Raw genomic sequence first — 19,267 nt, forward strand, 5'->3', positions numbered from 1 at the left:
CATCACATTCTGCTTCTGTAATAACCAGACCCCACAGTGTACAGTGGCGCGCACTTCCTTAAAATACCACAGACCTGCCTTGCGCTTTTGCACATGCCTGTAGATTTACACTGTTTTGCATTTTTCTTTAGAATTCACAAACGTATGCACCAGTGGCAGGTTTCACTGAGTAGTTTTTTGTTTTAAGTGTACAATTTCACACAAGAAAATGCATTTGTATTAGTGCAATTGCACTTTTTTTAATCCTTCAAATTGGAAAGGGATTTACTCCTGTGCTTGACTGAAGTAAATGGCTCTTATTTTCTCCAGAGTGAAAATGGGTTGCGAAAATGTGTATCAATTAACTTTCCAGGACGTTCCTGCTATGGGGCCTCCGTTTCCCTCCCCTGGCTGTAGATTTACTCACTCGATCATGTTTGAGTCTGTAATTCTTCCTACTGGTGTAAAACCACTTTTTGTGTATGTAAAACGTGGTTTGTGCACCTAAAATGCTACTCGCATGTGCAAGCTAAATTTACAAGCGGTACTTAATTCGCGCTGCTTTACTGATTTCTGGGGACTTTGGCCCAGGTCAAGAAAGAAAGAAAAGGGAGGAAGAAGACAGAAGAGAAAGACAGGAAAACAGTGAGAAAGGATGAAAGCTGGTGTAAAAACGAACCTGCAAGAGAGAGATTCAAGTTTGGGTGGAAGAAAGCTGCACGAGGTGAAAGTAAGAATAGACAGCCTTAATGCTTTACAGTTTTGTCTTATGACAGTGTCGGGGACTTGTTCTCGAGTAAAAATTTGTGCGCTACACTTAGGTTTTTTCTTAAACAAAAATAATAAATTAAACGCGGTCTATACCAACGAGTAGCTTTGTAAATTTGACCTTCGGCGACATTTTGCAGTGGATTGTGTCGCTAATACTCGTAGAGTCCGCAAAAGCTGCTTACTGAGCGTGACTATTAGTGTATTTTCGTATCCTTGGATGTAATATTCATACACGTTTTATTTTAACGGGGTTTCCATAACATTGGTGCACAGACAGAAATGTTACACGTTTGATCTTCGCTGTGGGGGAGATCTCTCACTGAAGGTGCAGAAGTAAACCCGATGCTAAGACTTTCCACCACTTTGCAATCTCAGCTGGCCCACACATTCAGATTTATGTAACTAGGTACCTGCTGATAAGGAGATCCAAACAAGGCGCTCCTGCTGCTCCTCGTCTAGATCTGCCCACGCCATAAACCAAACAAAACCAAGGCGGTATGTGTGCACTGGGGGCACAGCACGGTCACTGGGATCCCACGGGGGTAGGGGGCTTTACAGACAGTGGTCCCAAGTACTGATGTGACAGGAACAGTGTACCTTTCTAAAACAGGGCACCAGTGTCCTTTTTATGATTTGGGGGCCCTGGGAAGACAACCTTTAGGGCCCCCTATCTAGAAGAGTAATGCATTTAATTACCTGTTTTCTGCTAGTTTAAGTTCCATGATGCCAAACAATATTAAATATATTAAAGATTGAGATGGAGAAATAGATATTAGATAAAGAGAAAGTTCACTTTTCTAGGGAACTCTTTAGAAAATGAGGCCCATAGCAGTTGCCGACTTCGCCCATGCCTTGAAATGTACCTGCACAGTCCTGTATGTTGTGAGATAGTGGGGTGAAAGGTATTCTGCCAGCTCCATTTCCCATAGGCACTTGAAACCCCACAACGTTGCGTGCCTATTTCGTACACCTCTGTAGGTGCCATTTTGCCTCCAGCTTCGTTTTGTAGGTTGCAGCCTACCAGACAGCTGCATCTTGGGAACATTCAGAAAGCTGACCTAGGAATGCATTCTGCCTGTTGCTTGCCATTGGCTTTGTGCTTTGCAACTCATATTTTCTTGCTTTCCCTTTACTGTCTTTATTTTAGGGTGTCCAGCTTCAGTTTGTACCTTCCCTTACCCAAACCTTATTTACATCATCCTTCTGAATGCTCCCTTTTCTGTAAACAGGCCTGTAAATCTTGCTCTTATGTCATCACATCTGCTGCACGTTCAAAGACCGAAGGCAAATGTCAGGCGCTGTCTTCTCACAGCTCTTGTTTACTTTTCTTTCTCTGATTTCAAAGTGAGAGGATTTATGTGAAAATCTAGCTGGCTACTGGGAGTAAGAAAGAGTATTTTTCTAGCACACTACAGCATTTAAATGAACTGTGTAAGTTTTTCGGAATATATCTGAATTAGGAACACAAATTAAGCACATTTATTGTTATTTATGAAGTACGTTGGAAGCAAATAATTTAATATAATCAAAACAAAACAAATCATCACACTAGGTGATGCAATTCCCACATATTTTCGTTTGTGCACTGTGTAGTTTTATTAGTAAAACTGTGTGTATGTGCAACTGTAATGGTCACTTTAATTGACATTTTTTGTCTGTAATGGCAGTGTGCTGCCACACCATGAATACTCCACTCTACACTACTCTGCACAACTCCACTTTACTCCACTCTACGCTGCTGCACTCTGTACCACTCCACTCTACACAACTGCACTCTACGCCATTCCACGCTATGCCTCTCTCCTCTACCCTGTACCACTCTACTCTATGCCAGTGCACTCTTTGCCACTCTACTCTACACCACTGCACTCTACACCAGTCCAGTCTAGTGCACACCTATCTACTTTGCACAGCTCCACTCTTTGCCACTGTACTCCACACCACTCTGCAACACTGCAATCTGTGCTGGTGCACTCTACTCTGTAACACTCAACTACATGCCCCTGCTCTCTATGCCAATCCACTGTATGCCACTCTAATCTACTCTGCACCAATGCACTCTATGCCATTGCACTCTACACCATTACACTCTATGCCACTCTACACAATTGCACTGTACCCTGTACCACTCCACTTCATGCTACTCTGAAACAATCTACACTTCGCCACTGCGCTTTGTGCCACGCTACTCCACTTTGCGCCACTCTCCTCTATGCCACCAACTTTTAGCCCTGCTGAACAGCATCCACGCTGGTATACAACATGGTTAAAACACATTGGCATAGCCAATAGCTCTTGCATAGGCGAGACCTGTTGTCTTTGCCAATGCTTATTTCTGTTGTTGTAGGCCCAATTGAACTCGATCCGCTGGTTTCCTTTCTCATTTTTCGATAATATTCACTTCTGCTCTGGGTTGTTTGTAAATAGCTTATGCTGATCAAAAGCTACTACAAAGTGTCGAGAGTTCGTTTCAACAGCTGAGCAAGTGTGTTTAATTATTGTGTCCTTTTGACCTTTAAATGGTGAGGCACTATTAAGCACTGAGTCCTTGGACTTCTCAGCAGCAATGTTGTAATACCAGCTCTTTCAAGTAGGTAATTTGGGCGTAGTGGGATCCTGCACTTCTAAGTGTTCGATCACAAACGTCGTATGTTATGATGGGGAATACTGAACCAGCTTGGGAAACCCTGAAACAGAGTGCATTGAGAGAGCTGGAGATGTGGGAGCTGTGGTCGGGGGTGGATTGTACTCGAGGCGCTACTAGAACGCTGAGCAACTGTGTTCAAGAATTTGCTTCTCTGGCTGGTGCCAGGCTCTTTAGGGAGTAGTTGAAAAGCCTCTTGGCGCTTGCTTGCAGGCTAAGGTATGCATTTTGAGATTAGCAGACTCTAGTCCCCATGTACCCTGAGGTATATTTCCCAGTCTTTTCAAGAAGTTCTAAAACATAGGTCTGCAGTGTCACAGGAATGGGCTGGAAGCACCATACTCTTCCGGGCTGGCGAAGCCACAGGCACCCAGGTTTTGAAGGCAGGTTTACTTATGTCACTGACTGGGACCAACGATCTCATATATGAAGGAGATGGTCTCTGGGTTCTTGAGTGTAGAGGCGTGGATGTGGCCGCCAGCCACTTCTGCTGTAAAGACCTCATGGGATGGTCGCATTTCTGTGGAGAGGAGTATTACTTTAAGATGGTGGTAGGTTCATCTGAATGTCATCTGCATTGCACGTGACTTTACACTCTGCCCTAAGTGACCTCTTGTGAGCCTCGTTAACGACTTACCTCTCCTCTCTGTGATGGTACCTTTTGTACTGGCTTTATTTGACCTGGCAGCCTACTGAATGTCCTCACTGGCCCAGAAGTCTGGATGCTAGTACTATGGTTGTTAGATAGGACGATTCTGTATCTACCTCAGGCCGTGTTTACGAAGAGTCCCACTCAGGTGAAGTGCAAGGTTTACATTGTTCTGCGAGCAGCCTGTCCTTGCACAGTGAGGTATTTCACCCATCTTTCACTGTGCAGTGGGCTGTGCACAGTGAGGCCCAAACCGCCAGCCTCATTAATATTAATACATCAGGAAGCGATTGTGCACTTCATTGCACACAGGAGCGAATGCTTGGACAAGGCCTGCACTTGACAGCATACCTCCTTCTCAGCTTTCCATTTGCAGTGTGCCGAAATGATGACCCTGTCTCATAAAGGGGCAAGGGTCAAAACTCACAACCCCACAAAAAATGTCACAGAGTGAAAGGGACAGATGTTGAGCGGATCCATTGGACTACCGTGACCTACGCACAAAGGGAGGAAGATGTAAGAAATGTACAGGTTACACTTTACGAATGCTTGCAGCTGTTGGTACTTATACCATGGTTTGTAATCATAAGATGGTCTGAAACCAATAATGCATTAGTATACAGGTTTCTAGGGAGGAGGAACACCTCTTTGATGCCCCTTTGCAAATTGCTTTGGTTCGCAATGTATGCAAATTGATGAAGAATATATTAACTTCTATTTTAATTAGCACATTAACATCACATGTACTTAACCACTACCAGAAACATCAGAAGGTTTAAGCCCTAACTACTGTAAAGGTACTTCTCAAAATAGCTTTGACATAAAGGCAGAGCATACCAATATGAGTGAAATGAATGGGACTTGGGCAAGTAGGCAAGAGTAATCTTTGGTTTGTATTCGTGATCTTCACTATTAACATGTGGAAATGAATGACATATTATCATTCTATTTGTTCGTTTTTTCTTATGGCTTGTATTCAGCGTCATAGATAGCTCTTGAGCTGTCTTTAGTCCAATGTCATATAGAGAGATAGTTTATGCAACCAATTTGTTGTCATGAAAATGTGGTTCTGGGGTTTTATTGGGGTAGTGGGAAGAATCAATGCTGAAAGTATTACTTTCCCTTCTCGCCTGCCTTTTCACACCTACTTTAAGAGAGATAAATCAAGTAGGTGCAAATTATTTCCTCTTTTTGTGTTTTTAGGCCTTGGCTAGCTCATACTAACGTCTGGTAGCCACGAAGAGGAGAAACAATGCTGTATCTGTGACTGCTGTCCATCATTGTCAAACTTTTCCGATTGCTTAAGTTACCTGCTCGTTCTGGTACTTTACAATTAGGGGCCATCAGGAGACAAATTTGCCTGCCTCTGAATTCTAGATGTTGATGGGCAGGATTTTCTGATTCCCCTTGGCTTCACAGATACCTGGTGCCCGACAGCTGTAGTCAAGAGCTTGCAGGAGAACCAGCAAAGGTCTGTGGATAGTGCCAGTCACACCATCAAACCTTGATTGACTAAAGATGCTGTTACTTTTAGGTCTGGGGACCCCAATTCGCTGGTAGAACTCCATAGGATTTTAGATCCCTGTAGCACAGATCATTGACCTTGGAGCTTCACGTCAACCAAATTTCCGTGAAGGTTGTGGTGGTACAGTAGTGTACATTCACATATACTGGGAGGAGTGACAAAGTCCTAGACCTCACCTAGTTTAATTTGGTGGAGGTCTAGAGATGCAAGCTCTTACTGAAAAGAGGAAAATGATGAGCGTTAGAAATGCGGTCTCTACATGGCAGTCAGTCTACACCCCGTCCAAGTAGGGACCCTCACTCTAGTCTGGGTAAGGGATATACACAGCTCAGATAACTCCTGCTCATCCCCTTGGTTGCTTGGCACAAGCAGCCAGGCTTATCTCAGAGGCAATGTGTAAAGTATTTGTACCAACATACACAGTGAAAACAGCACAAAAGGACACCACACCAGCTTAAAAAAATAGCCAATATTTATCTAAATCAAACAAGACCATAACAACAGAAATCCAACATACACAAGCAGAGGTATGACTTTTTATAGTAAAGAGTCTTAATCAATAGAAATCAATGGATTTGTTGTTTTAGTGCAAAGTACCTGGTATGCATCAAAAATAAAGCTGCACGGGCGAGCGAGCGTCGGAAAAGCTTGCAAGTGAGGCCATCCATTGATTCTTTCTGTGCCGGGTAAGCGATGTGTTGGATTCCCGACCAGCAGTCTCGGGTCCGTGTTGTGATGTTGAAGATTTTGACACCCAGGGACAATGTGTGGAAAATCTGGATGCACAGCAGGGATGAATCCACACTGAGCTGGTGATGTGTCGATTTCACTGGCGCTCAATTTTATTGCCGTCGGCACCAGTTTGTGGATATTCTGCCAGCTTCTTCTTCTAGGGGCCCAGGGAATGGATGTGGCACAACTTGCTAAGTCAGGAGGTCTCAGGAAGAGAGCCCAGGTGCTGGCAGAGGAAGTCTTTGATGTCCCTGAGACTTCTTAACAGGTGGCAAGCTCAGTCCAAGCCCTTACAGAGACTTCAGAAGCAGGATGCACAGCAAAGTCCAGTCTTTGACCTCTTTAGGGCAGAAGCAGCAACTGCAGGCCACCCCAGCAAAGCACACATAGCTAAGGGGCACTCCTCCTCCTCCGCCTCCTCCAGCTCTTCTCCCTGGCAGAGGTTCCTCTTGATCCAGAAGGGTTCTAAAAATCTGGGATTTTGGGTCCACTACTTATACTCATTTTGGCCTTTGAAGTAAGCAAACTTCAAAGGAAAGTCTCTGTTGTTCACAAGATCCTGCCATACCCTGGCCTGGCTCCAGACATACTCCAGGGGATTGAAGACATCATTGTGTGAGGAGACGCACAGCCCTTTCAGGTGCAGGTGTCAGCTCCTCCCTCCCCGCTAGCCAAAGAAGACCCATAAGGATATGCAGGACACACCTCAGCTCACTTTCTGTCACTGTCTAGAGGGATATCACAGACAGCCCAACTGTCACCCTGACCCAGACGTGGATTCCGCAGGCAGGTAGAGGCACAGAATGGTTAAGCAAGAACATGCCCACTTTCTAAAATTTGACATTTTCAAACAGACAATCTAAAAACCAACTCCACCAAAAGATGTATTTTTAAATTGTGAGTTCAAAGACCCCAAACTCTCTATCTGCTCCCAATGGGAAACTGCACTTAAAATATATTTAAAGGCAGTCCCCATGTTAATCTCTGAGAGTGAGAGGCCTTGCAATAGTGAAAACTGAATTTGGCAGTATTTCACCATCAGGACATGTAAAACACCCTGCCCATAGGGCTACGTAGGGCCTGCTTAAGGGGTGACGACATGTAGTAAAAGGGAAGGATTGGGCCTAGGAAGTGGGTACACTTGCCAGGTCGAATTGTCAGTGTAAAACTGCACACACAGACACTGTAGTGGCAGGTCTGAGACATATTTTCAGGGCTGCTAGTGGGTGGCACAATCAATGTTGCTGGCCCACTAGTAGCATTTGATTTAAAGGCATTAGGCACCTCCAATGCACTTTAATAGGGACTTACTAACAAATCAAATATGCCAATCAGGGATAACCAATCACAATCACAATTTATACAGGGAGCACTTGCACTTTAGCACTGGTCAGCAGTGGTAAAGTGCCCAGAGTACCAAAAAACAGCAAAAACAAAGTCCAGCACACAGTCAAAAATAAAGGAACCAGGGGCGAAAAGATAGGGGAAACCATGCCAAGGATGCCAGGTCTAACAATGAGCATTTCTAGAAATTGGTTCTCAAGCTGGCAGAGGTATGCACCTTGTCCATGTAGGGATCACAGTCCTAGTCAGGGTAAGTAAGAAACACACCAGAAGTTTACCTGTGCTCACCCTCTGGTAGCTTGGCACAAAGCAGTCAGGCTAAACTAGAGGCAATATGTAAAGAATTTGTGCAACACACACACGGCAGCACAATGAAAACTCCACAAAAAGATTCCAAACTGTTTTAGCAAAATAGACAATATTTATCTGTTAAAAATAAGACCAAAGCGACAATACTCCAGTCAGTAGATCTCAAAATATTTCACTTTTTAAATTAATAAAAAGTAGTGCTTTAAAATATCAACTTTTGCTAAAGCATTGATAATCCTGTAGCTCTAGAAGCCGGTGTGCTTCTCATACTATGATTAGGGCTCCCACCCGGGAGTTTGCGAGCAGCACACTTTTGATTTTTTCTTTTTTTAAATATGTTTTTATTGTTATTGTTTCCAACACACATTCAATTAACTGCCTTTCCCTCAACTCCCTCCCCCCACCCAATACTTTTTTTCAGCTCAGATCCTTGTGCTCCTTCCTCCCAGGCATTGCCACTCTGAGTTAATCTGTTAGTTGTCTGGTATGATGCTAGTCTCTTTGCAGGTTAGTACCATTGTTCTCAGCCGCGTCCGATTCCTCCGATGATGTGTTTTGCTCCAGTGAGTCAATTATTGGGTCTTTTAAGCGGTCTAGTAGACTATCCCATTGCTGGATCCCCTCTGCACTTCCCAATCCTGTTGCCATTTCTTGGCGTAACGCCTCCCCTTCTGCTTCAGCCCATTTAGCTAAGGTGCACCTCCATCTAAGCGCCCTTGGGCCCCTAAGGTCCTTCCAAAGCATTGTGATTTCCCTTCGTGCTAGAATCAGTGCTAGGTCTATGAACTTAGTTGTTGCTTTCTTTGAGTGAGGTCTGGGAAAGCTTCCCAACAATGCTACTGCAGGGGTGGTCGCCAGTTTCCTGCCCGTAACCTTCTTGGTGTCGTATTACCTCTTCCCGGTATTGTTTTAACTCTTCACAGTTCCATAGCATGTGTATTAGGTCTGCCCCTAGCTCTGCACATCTAGGACATGCGCTTTTTGTGTTGTTGTACATTAAATCTATTTTGGCAGGGCTAAGGTATTCTCTGTGATATATGTATATGTTTATCAGCTTGAACCGGGCATTTCTGGATACTTTGTAGACCTGGGCCGTGATGTTTCCCCATCGCTCGTCATCTATGTTTTCCGCAATGTCAGCTTGCCATAAGGTTTTTAGCGTTTCGAGAAGGATTAGTGCATCTGTTTGTAGTGTTTTGTAAATCGTTGATACTACCTTTTAGTCTCCCCCTATTGTACAGATGATGTGGCATCCAGCGTGTGTAGGTGGTTCCCTTAGTCCCTTCTTCCAATGTCGTTGTATTAAAGCTACCAGGGATCTGTGCATGAGGAACATCCCGGGTGGTATTCCGTAATGTGCCATCATGTCTGTGTATGTCACGAGCTCTCCGTTCCTGAAGAGCTCTCCTATCATGGTGACACCATACGTCTGTAGTTTTTTAATCCCCATTATGGAGCTCCCTCCGGAGAGCAGGGTCAGGTACCTCTGCGGGATCTTCGGTGAGTATGGGGATTTAACTTGTGTGCGCTGTAGGCTGCGCTTCCAGCATGTGTTTATGACCTGATGTTCAAGAGACTTCGTCTCCTTCTTTCCCTCTTGCGCTAAAAGTATCCCTGCGAGAGTTGTTGCTGTTTTCTCTCCCATGGGGTCTTCTGCTTCTGCAGTTTGTGCGACATGCCATTCTTTGGCCAGCCTCTGGAGCTGGCTAGCAGCACTCTTTTGACGTGATCAATACAGGGAATCCTGCGGGTGTCCAGAAAGTATGTTTCCGAAATGGCGAGGAGCATTGTACGTTATGCTTGGACCACTCGGGTCCTGATGTAGGTGGTCTTTACACCCAGGTGAGCACTCACGGCCGTGGTCTGGGCAAACCGCTAGTGTTCTTGTGCACTAAATCTGGATGTCTACATCACTTGGCACCAGGCTCAGCCGCATTAGCCGCGCTGGAGGTTTCCTTCGCTGCGGCTGCGGGCAGGCACAGCTCCTCAGTGATGAAAGGCAGAAGGGGCCGCACTGGAGAGGGGTTTTCTTTGGTGGGGCCTTGCAGAATGTGGAGTCAGGAACTCCGACAAGCATGAAGGTTGATAGTGCCAGTAGCTTTGTCTTAGAGGGATAAGCCAATGTAGGCTTGTAAAACGCGCAATTACACGGGGCTTACGCGCCGTGCTCATTTCCCAGCAGCACCAGCTTACAATTTGAGGCACTAGTGCCAAGTGGATGCTGGAGACAGGGTAAGATGGTGCGATGAGCCGCAGTCAAACCAGTCTCAAGATCTTTGTCGTCCCTGAGATCCCGAGTAGAATAGGGGACAAGCCCTTGGAGCCGCTCTGGAGCTTAGTTCTTGGTTCCTTATTGCAGGACAGAGGTCAGCAGGGGAGCTCAGCAAAGCAGGACAGCAGTTCCCTAAAAAAGTCAGGCACTTCAGAGTGGCAATACTTTAGCACAGCAGCCTTCACTCTAGCAGGGTTCTGTTTAAGTCCAGAAACATGCTAATTTTAGGGTTGTCAGGGACCCAGTACTTATACCAAAAAGTGCCTTTGATGTGGAGGATGACTTTAGAAAGTTTCTCCTAAGTGCACAGCTTTCAGCCCAGCTTCGACTCCAGACTAGCAGTGGGAGTTCATCAGCACCTTTTTGTGGGCTCAGGCCACTACCCTTTGAAGTGTCTAAGTGTGAGCCCTTCCTAACCGCCTCCCCAGGGAGACCCATCAGTATGCAGATGAAGGCACATGCAGTTGAGTATCCTGTGCTGTGGGTGTCTTAAGGGAATGCACAAGTGTAGCTGCTGCCCAGCCCAGGCCTGACGTTTAATAGAGACCGGCTGTAGGGCAGCGAGAGCAGAGAAATGTCCCCTTTCTAAAACTGGCATTTCTAAAATAGTAATAATAAATCTGCCTTTACCAGTAAAAAGAAATTATTACCAATCCAGTGATACCAAACATGACACAGCTACTCCTCTCTGATCAGGAATTACGGCTTAGAAGTATTTTAAGGAATTCCCAATGTTGGCCTATGAGAGGGGCAGGCCTCACAATAACGGTAAATGACTTTGGGAGTTTTTCATTACCAGGACATGTAAAACTTAAAAGTACATGTCCTGCCTTTTACTTACATGGCATCCTGACCTGTGGGCTACCTAGGGCCTAACTTTGGGGTGACACATATAAGAAAAGGGGAGTTTAAGGCTTGGCAAGAGATTTTAAATGGCATATTGAAGTAGCAGTGAAACGGCACACACAGCTCACACACACACACAGGCCCTGCAGTGGCAAGCCTGTTTTGGGTGTCACAACCAGTGTTGCAGGCCTGCTAGTAGCATTTAGTTTAAAGGGCATGGGTATATGGTATACCACTTTACAAGGGACTTACAGGTAAATTAAATATGCCAGTTGTAGATACTCCAATGTTATCATGTTTAGGCGAGAAGCGCATGCACTTTAGCACTGGTTAGCAGTTACTGGGTTGTGCTCAGAGTCCTAAGGCCAGCAAAAAGATGCAGCAACAAAACAAGAGGGGAAATGCAAAAAGCCAGTGGCAAGACCACCCTAAGAATGGCAGGTCTAACTTGCATACAACAGCAAAACACTAAGGGGGCTACCAGATCTGGGTGATGTGTCACCCGGGATACTCTGTTACATTGATACACCATCTCCTGGTGAAAGTTATTTGGTTGTTGGTATAGTGGAAGTGTTGTTTATGCTGAATCACCATCCTCTTCCTCACCCTCACCTGTACATGTTGCTTCTTGTGTTGATGTTCAGCTTATCAGTTCTCCTCTATGACTAGGCTGTAATTTGGATAGGCAGCAGTTCTTTGGGGCTGGAGAGGCTGGTGTGGCTAGACCGGGGCTGACGGTGGTTCTACTTTTGAAGGAGTGCTTGCCGGTTGGTGTGCCGTCAAGGCCGATTCAGTGATACAGGAGAAAGCTTTTTGTAGCTGCTCATTCTAGGAAGTAAATGTGTACCTCTCGCTAAAAATCTTGTGGAGGCCTCTTGGGTCTTCCATTTAGGGAAGAGTTTCAGGGAGACAGTACTCACACTCCAAATTAGATTAAACCGACATTGTTTGAACTTCAGTTTTTCTGCCCCCCCCCCTGTACCATGAACTCATCTCTAGTGAACTTCAGAGAACTATCCAGGCTGGAACATGTGTATTTCAGCGTGCAAGCTTTCTTGGTAAATGGAAAACTGCTGCTCGGTTGGGCAGTGACTATAATGAGGCAGTGTTGTACAAGGAGGGATACAAACCTTTGTAATGTATAAACGGACACTCCAGTGGTGGTGATTTGCTTAAATACACTGATATATATGAGGCGCCTTTCATTTTTTAGCACTTCGCTACATGGTGGAAAGTAGGCCTCACTCTAAGCTTGCAGCAAGGCAATTGCTCCCAAAAGCTACTCTACTCATAAACTACTTCGAAACAGGCAGAATTTCCACACGGGGTCAGTGAGATTACTCTCCTGAAGAAAACAGGAGAAACTTTGCTTAATCTGGAGTCAACAGTAGCATAGGTGCTGCTAGTTCACATTTTCTGAAGTTGGTATCACGACGTGCTTGGGGGGCTAGAATCCCAGCGTGAGGTAAAGAGTGGAATCAAGAGGCAAACCAAAGAAATGCATTTAGGATCGAAATGCTGCCACTTGCAACTTAAGAGTCTTGTGTATGCTAGAGTTCTATCTAGCATTAAATAGTGTCTCAACCTGAACCCATTTTGTCCAGAAAATCCTGCTTGTGGCAATCAGAATGTATCAGCATTGTGTCTCATACGGGGGTTGTTCATGTTGTGAGGCAACAGGTTTACTGAGTAGTGTCACAAAAGTAGTAATGCTTTCAGTTTTCTGTAGAATAGAAGTAAATACAGAAACCTTCAGAGAGGCACAGAGGGGTTCAGAGCTCCAGTGGGTGAGTTCTTGAGCTTTATTGGAGGTGTTCGGAACTAGAGGTGGTTGGATCAATAAGCAAATGTCTACAAGATGGTGCACTAAGAGAAATTGTTTCCTAAGAGGACTTGTCTCCAACTCCTTGGCATTTAGATGAGAAAAGTGCCCTGTATCTCACTGCACAGAATTTTACTATGTTCTAAAAAGCTAGGCTTTTACCCACAAAATGTAGGCAGTTTAGCCACTGTAAAACATTGTGTTGTACTCTAATCTCACAGGCGCAGAATGAGGGCCACTCATTGCACTCACCACTGCTTTTAACTGCTGTGGTGACCTTAAATTCTCCTGGGTAATTTTCAGAAGAGAGTGTCCCATGATTGCAAATTGACTAAATGTTTAGCTAGACCCATGCAATCGCGCATGTACTGTGCTGCGTAGTGAATCTGATTCCTAGAAGTGGGTATCATTGCTGGCTGGACTGATCCATTTGGAGCAGGATGAAGGTTAATTTAAATATACTTAGGCCTAATCTGATGTGGCATTGTGGACAAAAAAAGATGGGCTGGGGTGTGGCCCGAGTAATTGCCAGTGGCTGAGATTAATTAAAACATCTTACCCATCACCTTTCTGTATACTTCAGTGCTAGCTGTAAGTGTGACAGGTATACCCAGACGTGGGTCCTGTGCACACTTTGCCACTTGAACCAAGATGCACCCAACTAACAAGCCCTAACAAGGGAAAAACTTGGCTAGCTCAGCAGCTTGGGCTGGAGTGTTGCTGCTGTAGCATGGCCAAGGCTTGTTTGCAGATAGCCGTGTCTAATTTGCAATGTGGGCAAAAAAGGTGGACCCGGAAGTGGCCCCAGTAACTAACATTGGCAGAGATTAATTCAAGTGTCCCACCTATCATTTCTTTGTATACTTAAATGCGATGCCCTAAGTGCAACAGGTATGCCCAGATGCAGGTCCTGTGCTTGCTTTGCTACTGGAACCAAGCTGTACCTGACGGACGAAGCCCAACAAGGGCAAAATCGGTATTGGATTGCTTGCATTCCAGTTCAGAGAGGACCTGTCTTGGAAGTCTGTTGTTACTGTAGTAGGATCAACACTGATTTGCATATTGCTGGCATTGTGGGCAAAAAATGATGGACTGGAATGCAGTGATGCCAGCCAAGTAATTACCAGTGGCTGAGAGTAATTTAAGCATCACTCCCGTCACTTGTTTGCATAATTCACAGAGTAGGAGTAGACCAAACAGGACACCATCCGAGGCCCTCAATGACGTAATATATATAAAGTTTGAAACTAGTTGATAAAAAACTGCAAAACTAGTGTTATAGGCAAATTATCCCTTTTCCCTTCATTATTAGTGAATTGTTGCATCTGGAGAATAGGCTATCTCCTGCTGCTCTCAAGCACACCCTTGTCAGTGCCCCAGAGCCTGCTTGAGCATGGGTTCTATGCCTCTAGCATGGCAGTGCTTCACATACCTATAGAGCACTTGGGCCAGCCTCCATCTGCTTGTATTGGTGCAGCTCCTTCATTTGTAAATAGCTTGCCCATGTGGTGAAACTCATGTGTGCCGCGGGCAGTTTATGCTGGTACCAGTCTCCCACTAATATCGTGTATGATTTTTGTGTATATGGTATTTCTCAGATTTCTAATTAGAGGGGTGAATATCAATGTTAGGACGTTGAGTGCACTCTGTGTGTATGCTCCATTTGGTCCCCTTAGTGGACTGTATCACCTAGCAATCGAGGACACACTAATTAACTGCTCGGGGTCTGGCGGCGAGTATTCAGGGTGACTGATTGCTCAGATGGGTGAATAGACAAATCTAAGGTCTGCTTGGAACTCTATGTTCTGGAAGTCGGTGAGAAACTGTGTCTGGAAAGGGTTTCTGCACGATTGGACAGGCCACAGGGGGAGCCAAGAAGCATGACAATTTAACAGCAAACTGAGCCTAAGCCTCTGGGAATTGTTCCCTTAAGGGCCCTGGCCCCCCCAACCACTCTGGGGATAGAATAGCCCCACACGCACTGGAAACACAATGCCATGGAATCAAGGGAGAGAACAAATAGTGAGCAGACATGCTGGGTCACTACTAGGGGCCATCAACACTGTGAGTTGGTCTCGGCACTGGTCCGCTCCTATGTAAGTGCTGGGTGGGAATGTTCATAGCCCTGACTGTCACTCAGTAGAAAGCGAGGTGAAATCCTGACCTCAGAATCTTTGTAGCCCAGTCTTTGAACTGTTCACTGAGGGAGGAATTGGGAAGGCCAACCATTCATTTAAGACCAAAAAGCCCTTCACTACCCACCCTCTTCAGTACTGTCACTTTTCCTAGGGTTGGATCTAGCCTAATGTGGTGCCGGAGGCACAGCCTCTTGCCATCCCAACTGTGGCCGGCCTTTCCTATTTAGAGTTTCCTGATTTTTCGTCTGTTTTTTTCACTAAAAGTGCCTCTGTAAGTATCACGGGAGCTTTATGATTTCCTCACCTCTAAATGAGGCAGGCGAGCCGAGTGGAGGACAGACAAGGCACCCACTGCTTAGTGGCAGATATCCTAATAACAACCTTTTCTGAATGCTCAATTGGAGGGTGAATTGTTAATGCAGGTCCTGACCTATCACAAAATCAGGCGGAGGCACCTTGGTATTAGTTTTCTTGTTGGGTGCATACTTCATTGAATGAACCCACTTTCATGGGAGGAAGCTTCCTCCCTTGTTGCCACCACCGTTTTTGTCATGTTTGGTCATTTGGAGCAGAATGGGAATTACACTCACACCTTCACTCTCAATTCACACGGAGGACCAAGGGGTAATAGTAAATTACATAATGAATATATCAGGCCGGCTGAGCTTATATATAGTGGAAAACACAATTCTTCAGCCCAGCCGAGTGTCGAGTGGTAAGGTCTGTACTGAAGGTGGTAATGGTGAGGGCTTATGCCCAAGTTCCCTCACAAGCATTTCTGAACAATCGTTTCCTTGTGTTCAAGGCTTTCTGCCAGGAATCATTCCACCACGCCCCCTCAATATCCTCCTGACCCTAATGTTAACAGCCCTGCCAACGAGCCTCCCTTTACATCTTTTGTTGGTCAACTTCTCTGCTACCCAGCCTCCCACGGTTGCTTTACTAGTGGCTCAGGAACACTTTCTATCCTGCCATCTTTTCAGTGTCACTTTTATAGCCTTCCTGTTTATGTAGTCGCCTGCCCACACACCATATGCTGAAATACTTCATACTTTACAGCCCAGGCATGCGGCCCTTCACATCCTCTGGGTTGTACTAGCCCTGTCAAAGGGGCCTGGAGGTTTCAGTGGCAAATTTACAGTAACATGTTTCATATGTGCAGAACAAATCTCTTCCGCTCTCTGACTAAATTCCTTGAAAATCCCGTTTGAAATGGGCTGTTACACCAGTAATGGGCAGTGTAAGCACTTCTCAAAAGAGTCTCTATCTTTGCAATAGGTAGTGACAGCGCTGCTCACCAGATTTGCTCCTCTAGTAGTTTACCCTAGACGTAGCAGCCCATCTCAGTGGAAGGTACGTACTTGTAATGCACAGTAACAACACTTCCTAGAGGACTGCTGGACTTTTAATGTTACAGCACTTTCAGAGGAATTTGTATCTTTTTACTGGACAGTGGCAGCACTTCTCAGCAGTGTTTCTAGTCTGATAGAGTACAGTCCCAGGCCCCCTCCGTAGGAGTAATGTTCTTATAATGGACAGTAATGGTACTTCTGATGAGGACTACTGGACTTCTGGTGTTACTCGCAGCACTTCCAGGGGAGTTTCTACCCTTTTAATGGACAGCAGCAGCACTTCTCAGCGGAATTGGTATTCTAGTAGTGTAGCGCACCAGTCCTTTTCAGTAGGACTTCCGTACTTATAATGGTCAGTAACAGCTCTTTTGAGGAGGGCTGCTATACCTCTATTGATAACAGCACTACTCAGCAGAGTTTCTATTCGTGTCATGGGCAGTGAAAGCACTTCTTAGCAGAGTTGCACTTCTGTTTGTATACAGTACCAGCCCTTCTCGGTAGAACGTTAGTAGTTGTAATGAGAAGTAGAAGTAATTCTTAGGCGGACTGCTATACTACTAATGTTACTAACAGCACTTCTAGGCAGAGTTGCTACTGTAGTAATACTACCTGCAGTACGCAAAATATCTGCTATAGTTGGAATGGGTAGTACTAGCATTTCTCATCAGAGCGCTCATGTAATAATGAGACAGTCTCAGCACTTCCCAATAGGATTGTTATACCAGCAGTGACAATGCCACATATGCCATAAGGACTTCTGTGCTAAGTTTGAAAAATAGCAGGATTTGTTGGTAGAGTGTGTAGAAAGCTGGCCCAGTGTGTGGTGGACACCTATGGTGTTACACCTTATTCTGGGTCCAAGCAAACCAAGTAATTAGTGAGTGTTACAGTTTCTAGACAGCCAGGGCTCTCTATGGTAGCTGTGGTGAACAGCCAAAACGGATCTAGAAGGCATGTGGAGCACTTGCAGTACCACAGTAGTCACACAGTCACAGTCACTTATCACACATGAAAGGAACCACACAGTGTTGCAAAAATAAATGTACTTTATTATAGGCACACCAAACTAGACTACCATTGGTATACTTCCCTCTGGAAGTATGAACACACCAAATATACACAGGTGAGTAATTAGAAAGAGCATAAATTAGCAAGAGCCCTATAAGGGGGTGGGGGCAAACCATGTACTAATAAAATGGAATGTGAACAGGCCCCCTCCCCCCAGAGAGTATGGTATAGTTAGACAAGCACTGGGAGAGAGTGGAACCCCAAAAGGTAAGTACCTAGAAGATCCCCAGCGGCTAGGTGCAGAGAGGTAAGTTAACTGGTTTTCCCATAGGCTAACATGGCGACGTCACGGTTGGAAAATGCAGAAGCAAGACTGGGCCAGTAGAACCCAAGGGCAGATTCTAGGTGAAGAGGACCTGGAAAAGAAGGGGACCAAGTCCAGTCCACACAGGAGTGTCCAGGTAGGACAGGAGCCAATGCCCACCCTTCTGCAGCTGAAGATCCAGGTCAACGGTGATGGATGAAGTCTAGCTGTGGGGTCCAGGAGATGCAGATGAGTCCCTAAAGTTACCTACGAGCTGTCCCTTGATGGTCGCTGGATCGCAGATGGGTCAGTGGTTAGGACGGCCACCAACAAGCACAAGCAAATGCAAGAGGAGCTGTGGGAATTTTTGCAGACCTGTGAAGGACCAGCAAGATTCTGGGGCCTCGACCCTTAGAAAGGAGTTTGGGCTGACCCTCAGAAGACAGGAGAGCCTGCAGAAGCAGTCGCAGCCCCCACAAGCAACCCACTGGCAGCAGGCACAGTAAGTCACAGTGAGGCCCAGTCAGCACACCTGGAGAGGAGTCCCATGTCGGTGGAGCAGCGGGAGAGGAGACTGTCCTTGCAGATGTAGAGTGCTGGGGGCTGGGGCTACTTGGAGCCTGAAGATCCCTTGGAGTAGGGGTCAACAAGCCTTGGTTGGTTCAACAGACGCGGTGCACAGGGATTCCGTCCCAGAGGCAAGGGCTTACCTTCTACCACATTGGACAGAAGGCAGAGGGGACCCAGGGGATCCTTCAGAACCACCACCTGTGTTGGAGAATCTTCACAGATCCGGAGGATAGAAGATCCCACCAGCCGGACATTGTTGCCTTCGATGCCTGCAGATACAGGGGAGTGACCCCTTCAATCCAAGGGAGATTCCATCTTGATTCTTTGGTGCAGCTGAAGTCTTGCTGACTCCAGAGGATGCACAGCTGAAGAAATGTTGCACATTGCTGACAGGAGCTGCAGGAACAATGTTGCAAGGAGAAGACTTCTCAGGTGTTGCAGTCTTGTTCGGTTCCTGTGTTGTCCAGCAGCGGTTCTGGAGGCCAGGAGCAGAAGAGGTCTTTGCAGAGTAGCCTGGTGGAATCTTGCACAACAAATCTGGGGACTCACCCTCAAGGGAGTCCCTAACTAGCCCAAAAAGGGGGTTTGATCACACCTTGGAGTGACCACCTATCAGGAGGGGTCTCTGACTAGTCAGATGCTCCCAGAGGCCTCTGCACATCTTGTTTCCAAGACGGCAGAACCAAGTGGCCACAAGGAGGAGCTCTAGGCAACACCCTGGGGGTGGTGCTTGACAGGGTATTGAACACTCCCTTTTCCTTTGTGTGTTTCACGCTAGAGCAGGGACCCAGTGGTCCCTGGACTGGTTGAAACAGGATTATGCAAGGAGGACACCAACTGTGCCCTTCAAAGCAAACTGGTTGCATGGGGTGGCTACCACTCTCCAGCCCAGTAACACCTATTTTCAAAGGAGAGGCGTTTGCAACACTTTCCTACAGGAAATCCTTTGTTCTGCTGTCTCCATCTTGAGCTGGTCAAGCAGCAGGAGGGCAGAATAGTGTC

General features: G+C 45.9%; 1 protein-coding gene across 1 annotated transcript in view; it reads left to right on the forward strand.

Moving 5' to 3' along the window:
- The window catches only part of DNAJC4 (DnaJ heat shock protein family (Hsp40) member C4), a 425,931-nt gene that overhangs the window by 79,040 nt on the left and 327,624 nt on the right, over window positions 1-19,267 (forward strand). The window lies entirely within an intron of this gene.

The sequence above is a fragment of the Pleurodeles waltl genome, chromosome 9 (genome assembly GCF_031143425.1).
Source record: "Pleurodeles waltl isolate 20211129_DDA chromosome 9, aPleWal1.hap1.20221129, whole genome shotgun sequence".
NCBI classification, from domain to species: Eukaryota; Metazoa; Chordata; class Amphibia; order Caudata; family Salamandridae; genus Pleurodeles; species Pleurodeles waltl.